The sequence below is a fragment of the Dipodomys merriami genome, unplaced genomic scaffold (assembly GCF_024711535.1).
Source record: "Dipodomys merriami isolate MVZ:Mamm:240054 unplaced genomic scaffold, mDipMer1.0.p SCAF_92, whole genome shotgun sequence".
In the NCBI taxonomy this organism is placed as follows: domain Eukaryota; kingdom Metazoa; phylum Chordata; class Mammalia; order Rodentia; family Heteromyidae; genus Dipodomys; species Dipodomys merriami.
The window spans coordinates 2,696,466-2,706,586 of record NW_027206535.1 but is presented as its reverse complement, the minus strand read 5'-3'; the positions used below and the strand labels follow the sequence as shown (position 1 = coordinate 2,706,586).

At 39.6% G+C, this 10,121-nt stretch overlaps 1 long non-coding RNA gene across 1 annotated transcript; it reads left to right on the top strand.

The window, feature by feature from the left end:
• Nucleotides 1-234: 234 nt before the first annotated feature.
• Nucleotides 235-8,873, top strand: LOC138821527 (uncharacterized). The gene is made up of 3 exons (XR_011370164.1): nt 235-621; nt 4,514-4,636; nt 8,264-8,873. It is a non-coding gene; the product is annotated as an uncharacterized lncRNA (long non-coding RNA).
• The last annotated feature ends 1,248 nt before the right edge of the window (nt 8,874-10,121 follow it).

Sequence of the window (10,121 nt, the reverse complement as noted above, 5' to 3'; positions counted from 1 at the left end):
GGGTTGGTTCTGGGTAGGGTTGAGGCTTTTCAGCAGACAGTAGCTTTTCCCTAAGGGGCTAGCTCCTGAGACATTCACAGAGCCCAGCCTGGAGCCATTCTCAGGGTTTATGTTTACAGAATTTCAATTGATTTTCTAGGTTGCTGTAGGAAGGGGCAACCTCTGGTTCTGTTTACTCAGTGAAGAAAGTCACTTCTCTGAGGACAGAGCTTTCTCTGCTTGGGCTGAGTGACTTTCCCCTAGCAGGTCAGGTCAGGTTTCTGTGACCAGCTAAATGACTCTTTTGTTTTCTTCCAAGGCCTGAGTTGGAGATAACTGCTCAGCCAGCCTTTGTCAATATCAAAGATGGAGATCTCCAGTGGTAGGGGAGGGGCGGCCATCCCTCCTCTGCTCCCTGAGAAGGAGTGAAGATGTCAGGTTTCTACTCATGCCAGAGTCTTGGTTCCTGGGCCATCTCTGGTCTGTGATCAGCAGGATGAAGATATCTGCTCCTTATCAGTTCATGCTGGTGTTGAGAAGAATCCGTTTGCCCACTGTGTCTGGTGCCTTTGTCCTGGACTATCTGTGTTGTAGGTATGGCAGCTACAGCTGCCGTCGCAGCCACCACAGCCTCGGCTACTGGTAAGTGCTCAGATCTGTCTCCTTGCCTGGATTTTCCCTCTCTGGACAAAATCTCTGTACTGTGATGGCACACTTGGTGTGATTCTCTGGCTTAGGACTGTTCACTGGAGCACTAAAACTGCTTTCTATGCGAGAGCTTGTTTAGCCTCCAGCTTCTCCTCCGCCATCTTCCTCTGAACTCTCGAGCAACAACTTTTCTAACACTTAGAACTTCAATCTATCTGCTACTAAGTTGGAAAACTAATATTTAATTCAAAACATGCATTTGATGTAACATTGAATGTGTGTGTGTGTGTGTGTGTGTGTGTGTGTGTATGTGTGTGTGTGTGTGGTGCAATAGCTGAACCTAAATAGTACAGTAGATGGTATATTATTAACAGGATCAAATAATCATTTCTTCTTCCTCCTCCTCCTCCTCCTCCTGCTTCTCCTCCTCCTCTTCCTCCTCCTCCTTCTCCTCCTCTTCTTCAACACAATTTCTTCAGCAAGAAAGTTGCTTGGATATGTACTTTGATACATAGGATAAGAAATAAGATCTTAAAACTTCTCTACATTTATATTCTGTTCTTATTTGTTTTATAATTTACCTCATTTTGTAAGTAATATTGCAGACTAAGAGCTTCTGAGAATTCATCCTATGTCCTATGTAAAATTATGTCAGCCTTAAAATATAGGTAGTCCAGTTTAGAAGAAAGTGTGTGTGTGTGTGTGTGTGTGTGTGTGTGTGTACGCATGCGCATGTGTGTGTGTGTGTGCACTGTATGTGTATGTGTGTTTCCAAGACATGAAATTGCCTTCTATCTACCTTTGTCAGTTCCTGGCTCTAATAAGATTCAAGGTGCCATCATTATTGTTCTCATCTGAAATTACTTTCTACAATGTCAGTGACCACATTTAAAAAATCTCCAAGAGTTGATATCCTAGCATACATTCCTGTATTCCTGTTACCCCAGAAGCAGACATAGAAGGACAATAACCTGGGGCTGGCCTGGACTAAAGCTAAAGAGCCTACTTATAAAACAAAATAACAACCAAAGACAGAGGTCATGGCTCAAGTGGTAGAGTGTTAAGCCTAGCTAATAAGAGAGCCTACATTGAATCCCAAGTACTGCCAAAAATATTTGGGATTTTCAATGTTGATTTATTGAAATCAGAAGAAAATGAAATTTCATGAAAAGCTTATCTTTTTATTTTCATTTTTCATGTACTATTTATATAATAGGATTTCACAATACACGTGTGTACTTTGATTAGATTAGTTCTATTCTCCATTCTGGCCTTTTTCTTATCTTACCTCATACTGATTTTTCAATTTTAGTTGGTGTCAATATGCCATCTTCATATATATACACAATATATGTTGATATAATTGACTCCCACAATTCTCCTGCTTTTCTCCTCTCCCCTTATCCTAAACAGTACAACAATTACATTCATGTTATGTACAAAATACATGTTTTGTAAAAAATATACATTCATATATTTTAAGTCTAGATTCTAAATATCTATCTATCTATCTATATATAGATATATATAGAATATATATATTCTAAATATATATCTACATATATATCTACATATATATATATATATATGGTGAGAGAAAGCCTCCAATCTTTGTCCCTCTGAACTATTTTTAAAAAACTAAACATGAAGAACTCTAGTTCCATCCATTTTTCTGAAAATAACATAATTTCATTCTTCCTCATGACTAATACTCTTATATTGTGCCACATTTGTAATTTAGGATACAATAGAGACACCTGTACACTCATGTTTGTAGCAGCATTATTCACAATAGCCACACTGTGGAACCAACCTAAGTGTCTTTCACTAAATAATAAAGATAAAGCAAGTGTGGTATATATACACAATGTTCATGTAGATTTGCAAAGTAATTGCTCTGTTGTGCCCCTGTTTTCCAAGTTCTCAGCTTATTAATTAAGTAAGCACCTGAAAGAAGGCATATGCACACTCTTTCTTGGGGTTCTGAACATACAGACAGGGAGTATAGCTTGAATGAGAAGGAGGTGTCACCTTCTTCTGTGAGGTTTGATGACAAGCCCTTCGAGGCAGATCTGAGTACTGGTGATTCTCTTCAGCAGCAGTTAACGGTTTCCAGAGAAGCTCAGCTAGACCTTTAATCAGTGCTTTTAAGACTACTTATAGGTATCCACCTGCCCTACCCCAGCAAAACTCAAGGCCCAGATAATTTTGCTGAAGAATTTGATCAAACATTTAAGGCAGAAATAGGACAAAAACTATAAGAGATCTTTAGAAAACAGAGAAAGACTTTCCACTTCCCTGTTAATCTTACAAGAACAGCATTATCCTGGTATCAAGTTGAAATACAGATGACACAAAGTCATGGCAGATACAGAATCCAGATGAAAGGATTGGTGTGGGTTCTCTGGAAGTGGATGTACCTGAGCCATGTCTTTCTCCCCTTAAATGGACTTCAGTCTGGCAAGTTGTAGTAAACTGTAACCTTGGTCCAAGAGGTACTGCAAAAATTAGTACACATGGGCTGACTCACATGAGCTACTTTAAATATATTACTTGAGGTTGTATGTATGCCTTACAGGCTACAATTGACAGGTTAAGCCTATCCAAGCCGATGCAGCCTATCCAGCAGCCCACTCTTCTTTTTCAGATTTTTAAAATTATTTTGTGGCTTTCATAGCATTGTTTTATTATTTATGTTAATCACTCATGTAAGAAAAAGACTTCATTTCTTGCAGCTTTCTGGGAGTATGGATTTCTAACACCGTTTTATTGTTTACTAGGGTGGAGTGATCTTCTTTAGCTCCTCTACTTTTGGCTTGAGTCCTGCTTTGAGAGATGTGAATCTACCTATTGTAGATTGCTTCAGCTTTCCTTTTCTTAGATATAAATGTTCATCTTTTACTTTTAGCCTATTTATGACTTTGCAAGTGAGGTGTGTTTTTGCAGACAGCAACTAGTTGGTTTTCATTTATAGTCTAAGCAGCCAATTCATTCTCATGTGGAGGAATATCACTGTATTATATTGTATATATTTATGGGATTACATGATTCCCAATGAATGTATATAACTTGTAATGGTCAAATTGGGGTAAACATTCCAATTACCTCAAATATTTTTCATTTCTTTTTGGTGAAAATATTTAAAATCCTTGCTTGTATAACTTTTTTTTTTTTTTTGCCAGTTGTGGGGGTCTGAACTTTGGGCCTGGGCGCTGTCCCTCAGCTCTTCAGCTCAAGGCTAGTGCTCTACCACTTGAGCCACAGCACCACTTCCGGGTTTTCTGCTTATGTGGTGCTGAGCAATTGAACTCAGGGCCTCATGCATGCAGGGCAAGCACTCTACCACTGAGCCACCTTCCCAGCCCTTGTATAACTTTCTGGAAAAATGCATTATTGTTATCTACAATAACTCTACCATTCAACATAATACCAGAACTGAGTTCTCAGTCTGACTGTTACTAGTCATTGATCATCCTTTCTCCTCTCAACTCTCTTGAGTCCTGGCAATCACTAATTTGCTATCCACTTATCTGAGATCAATATTTTACATTGCAAATATGATTGAAATTTTGCAATATTTGACCTTCTGTGTGTTTCACCCTGCTACATACCATATTTTCTTTATCTGATCACTGATGGATGAACACTCTGGTGGCTACATCTTGAAAAGAAAAATTAAAAAACAAAAATTATCTTTCAAATATAACTGTTAACAAATTGTTTTGAGTTGTTCCTATTTTTTATGAATATGTTAATCAAAATCTTATCCTATTTAAGTACATTTAATTATCAGTTGTGTATTATTGATGACTTAAATACTCTTCTAGAATATGTTATTTAATAATCTTACTCCTATCATATATACATTCTATGATTTACCCATCAGGATTATGAGAAGTTAATGAAGTAACTAAGGCAAAGGCAGCTGCTGACAGTGGGTCATGCCTGTAATCCCAGCTGGTCAGGAGGCTGAGATCTGAAGATTGCAGTTTGAAGCCAACCCAGACAGGTAAATCCATGAGACTCTTATATCTGATAAACTACCAAAAAAACAGAAGTGAAATTGTGGCTCAAATGGTAGAGCACTAGCCTTGAGCCAAGAAACTAAGGGACAGTGTCTAGACTCTGAGTTCAAGCCCCACACAAAGACAGAAGGTATAAATCCATGGAGGCATGCATTTAACATTTGTTTGGACATGTCCAAAAATATTATTTGAGCACAATTCCTATTTCCTTATACTTATTTGTCACATGCTTTATTGTAGAATCTTGAAGTTCAGGGATTGTTTTATTCTTAGTATGTGAGTCAGATATGAGAAAAGTGAGATAAGAATTAGAAAAGATTCCAAATTTTGTTTCCTGTTTTTTTTTTTTAAATAATAGTAATGACTTATAAAAACAAGTAGAAAACCAGGAAGTAATAGCAGAATTGAACCTAGGACTACTTGATCCTTAAAAGTGAATTTCATTCAATATGTAAATAGAGAGAACCTAAAGTGTGTGTGTGTGTGTGTGTGTGTGTGTGTGTGTGTGTGTGTGTGTGTGTGTGTGTGTGTGTGTGTGTGTGTGTGTGTGTGTGTGTGTTCCATGTCTCTTAGCTCTGTTCAGTCTGGGGAAGTTTTGCATGTCAGATGACACATTTCATTTGTAACAACTCTTCAGGGAACAGATCTGCAGGAGACTAAGTGCTCAAGTTCACAGGGCTGATATGGTCTGAGCAGGTGATGAGCAGGCTTTGTGAGTGGGAAACACTCAGGGAGGATTCTCAAGGGCTCACTGAATTTGTGTTAGCTGACACTCTAGTCATTTGTCAAGCTTGTTTCACCTGACCCTGTAGTGTCCTTTCTCAAATTCTGGATGGCAGAAACTAGAGGTTGCTCTAAGGATTATTTATTTATTTATTGCTCTAAAGGATTTATATTTTAGAACTTATGTGAGGCTACAGGAAGTAGCAAGTTACATTTGGTTAAGTACTTTTGCTTCCCTTTTGGCACATAGTAATATGCAATAGTTTCTCTGAACCATCTAGAGATGACAATACTTTTAGTCCTTTGGCCTGTAGATGCTAAAGTAATGATCCTATTATAGTAGGATCATAGACATGTTATTTTGGACCTATGCCCTTCCTTCCTGTACTGTCAGGGTAGGTTACGGGAACCTACCCTGCCTTGCTGAGAGGGTGTGATTCTGGTTGATTTGGTGTTCTTGTGCTTTCTGTAGCAGAGCTGGTATTAGCTTCAGGGATTTTTTTGAGTCTTTCCTCTTCCATCTCTTCTTCCTCATTGTCTTCTTAGTATTTAATTTGTAAAGTTACATTCTTAGAAAGCTTCCTGGTTATTTGGCCAAGATGAAGAGACTCTAGCAGTGTCATTTAAAATGTTTTATAGACAATTTTTAGCCATGCTTACAGACTGAGGGAAAAAATAAAGGTGATGTTAAAGGACCCACCACCAAATGCACTGATAATATACATCTTGAGTGAGCAAGACCAAGCTGTGCCAAATCTTCCAGTTTGTTCTATTGTTGTAAGAGGATAAGGCAGTATGGGGAGATGGGTGGAGGACCTGTGGAGAAGACAGCTTTGATATGCATGCAAGTAAATTCAAAACATACAATTATTCAATGACTCAAAATCTGTATGGAATTGGATTGGAAGAGTGCCATGATAGTTTTCTCTAAAATATATTCCCCCTTCTAGATTTCAGAGTATTAATGCTCTGGCCCTTTTCCCTCCTCAAACTATGTTAGATTATTTGCATATCATGGGGTAAATTTATGCATTGTGCTCTGGACTGTAAGCACATCACAGGGGACAGCATCAGGAAATACATTTTGAATGAATGCTTGTCATTACTTTTTTGTTCATCTCCGTATTTCCTTAAGGTGTTTTTCAAGAGTTCTTTTTCTTTTTTTCTTTCTTTTTTTATTGTGAAAATACCATACAGAAGGGTTACAATTACATGGGTATGTTAATGAGTACATTTCATATCAAGCATTGTTGCCTCCTCCTTTGTTTTCCCTTACCATCCCTTCCCATCTCCCCCGCCCATACCCCCCATCTCTCACCCCCCCCACCCCAGTTCTTTTTCTTAAATGAAAGAATGCAAATAAAAATCCTGGAAGGAAATGAGGGGGAAAAATAAGATCAGAGGAAACTGGATCCTATTTTGAAATCTGTTTGGTGAGAGAATCACCTTGTCCAATGACAAAATGGAGAGCTGCAAAGAGGCTGAGAACACAGATCAAATCTATGTCTATGTGTGAAAAGAGCTGGAGGTGAACATCTGAACAACATCGAGAGGTGGCTCAGCTCCTTTAGCACCATATAGAGAGGCACATATTATTTACAGAGAAAGATTCAACCTTAAGGAGAGAGCTACCCTACCTGTGCTCACAGGTCTTGTCAATGATGGAAATGGGACTAGACTACAGGTCTTTTCTTGTATCTGATTTGTGCTTTCTTCTAGAATACTGGTAAATAGCAGGAGGAAATTAGAGAAGAAAATAAGTGGTGCAGCTACCACACAAAAGCCATCAAGGAAGGTGGAGCAAAGGTGTTAAATTGGAATCAAATTCAGAGAAACTTGAAGGGAAAAAGGAGATTTTTGTCTTCCATGAAGAAAGATAGCCTTGGAACACCAGTTAGAGCATCCTCCCACTGCCACTAGTGACTGAAACTGAACACTAAGGAAGGACCCCTGAGTCACAAGCACTTAATCCAATGAGGATATCCTGGAACAGGAAATTTCCCATTTTTCAGATCCTCTGTCAAGCCAGTTACAGATGGATTTTCATTTTGGTTAGGAAGTTGTTGGGCCAGCCCAGTGTGAGGCAGCTCCACTTTGCCTGGGTGGGGCAGCAAGCCTTTTAAAACAGATTGTCTGATACCCGAAATGTATACTTCTGGTTCTCAGGTTTTGATCTGCTTTGGAGAAAGTGGTGAGTCTGATTTCTTGAGCATATATCTCTTGTGTTAGTATTATGAGGGGTTCACTTTGCTCTGTAGATAGCAAATCTTGCAGTTTAAATTATGGTAATGTATCAATAAAGTCTTAGGAATGGGGCACACAATGACTGCACATTGTTAGTGTTTATCTTTCTTGCTTGCTTTGGCTTGTGATTTTGGCATCTCTACAGAGAAGGAAGTTCATGGGGATTTTTCACCTCAAGGACAGAACAAGTTTTTCTCTTTTACATGTCTTTTTCTTGGTCCTTTCAAAATGCATGTCTTAAGCAGCTATGTGGTTTGCTGCTGGATCAGTTTTGCTTTGTACTGTTATCAGTCTCCTGGAAATTTACAAGATATGATTAATGAGCTTGAAATTGCTCAAGAGATTGATGCTTAATTCTGAACATGTGACAATCTTTCTTGAAGGCATTATTTTCTTGCAAATAACACCTTTTTCCTCCCAAACAGACATGGTGAAATGGCATAAGACAGAAGGAGGGTTTCTCATGGCTGATGATAGGAATCACTAAGGTGGAAGGGAGAAGACAGAAAGCTATAAAAATGGGGCCAACAGATTGAAATCTATTTTTTTAGAAAGAGAAGCCATATCTTCTGACATTCTGCAAGCTTTGGTTTCTTTTTCAGTGGTGTCCCTTCTTGTTTACACTGTCATGTGATTTCTTTCAGAGTCTGAGACATAGAAAGATGTCTTATCAACAGCAGCAGTGCGAGCAGCCCTGCCAGCCTCCTCCTGTGTGCCCACCTTCCAAGTGCCCTGAGCCATGCCCACCCCCAAGTGCACAGAGCCATGCCCACCCCCAAAGTGCCCTGAGCCATGCCCACCTCAGCAGTGTCAGCAGAAATGCCCTCCTGTGCCACCCCCTACACCCTGGCAGCCAAAGTGCCCACCCAAGAGCAAGTGATGCCTTCAGGACTCATCTCTTCAGGATTCTGAAAAGACAAAGGAACCTGGCTTACCTGCTTCCATGGCAACCTCTTCATCTTCTCTTCCAAGCCTGATCTGGCTCTGAAGAACTCTTTCCACCCTCTATCCAGTAATCTGCCTGTCAAGATTCCTGGCCTTGAGGTACATCCTTCCTGAGGCTGCTGCACTGTCTCTATCCAGGAGGTGCAGAAGGAGGTCCATCCTCAGACAGCACTCCAGCTTTTGGAAGAAAGAGCATCAGCTGTCTCCTTGGCCTCATCTGAAGATGTCTTCCATGTCTGTGTGTCACCTGGGCAGTGCTTTCTTTCTTCTGGGCAACCGTAATTTTCCATTTCCTAAATAAAATGCGTCTGGTGGCAATTTGACAAATGTTTTTCTTTCTTTCCAAAACCATTTGGGTAAAAATGTCACCTTACAGTTTAATTTAATTTAATTTATTTATTTAATTCCTGGGTCAGGCTCTTTACCATCAGCGTTGCCTGTTTCCTGTATTATTTCAAACTCATATTAATATGTGTAACCATGAAGAGTTAGCAATAATTACCCTAAATTTTTGGTAAATTTAAACAGGCATTTATCCAACTCTTCTGAATTTTAATCTGTCCTCTAGAGGGCAGTGAGACTAAAGTTACAGTTGAATTAATGTATGTTATTTGTTTGGCAGCATGCTTGACAACTATATAACATTTAATATGTGCTTGTTAATTAGCAGCAACAAATAATTATTATTTCCACCACCACCACCACCACCATGTTTCCTCCAGCCGGAAAATGGCTTGTATATAACCAGGATAGGAAATAGGATCTTCAACTTCCTATTGTTGACATCCTATTGTTTGCTAGCCAACCTCATTTTCTGTGTAATAGTATAGATGCAGGTATTTTTGGAATTAGCTGAATGCCAATTTTAAGATTATAGTAGCCTTTGAACAGAAGTAATACCAAAAGGGTTGGGAAGGTGGCTCAGTGGTAGAGTGCTTGCCTTGCATGCCTGAGGCCCTGGGTTCGATTCCTCAGCACCACATAAGCAAAAAGAAAAAAGCTGGAAGTGGCGCTGTGGCTCAAGTGGTAGAGCGCTAGCCTTGAGCTGAAGAGCAGAGGAACAGCGCTCATGTCCAGAGTTCAGGCCCCAGGACCGGACCCCCCCCCCCAAAAAAAAGATGTAGTACCAAAAACAGGAAGTTTTTTTCCCCAGGTGTGAAGTTGCCTCTTTTCCCTGTGTGCCATCTTCCTAATATATATATAATCTTTAAGTAGTTGTACAAAGGAGTTGCCAATCACCAAAGCAGTTTCTGAGTACAGTGCATCTTGATCAACATCACCCCTTTCAGCCTTCTCCTCCACCCCTCTCAACTTACTCCTTCCCTTCTTTACCTTAGTTTTAGGTTATGTATTGAATTTTATTTTTTGCAATTTAATAAAGCAGTTTATGACAGGTGCTGCTCATGCCTGTTGTAATCCTAGCTACTAAGGTGGCTATATCTAAGCTTCACGGTTCAAAGCCAGCCTGGGCAGAAAAGTCCGTGAGACTTTCATCTCCAATAAGCCACCAGAAAACCAGAAGTTGCGCTGTGGTTCAAGTGGTAGAGTGCCAGCCTT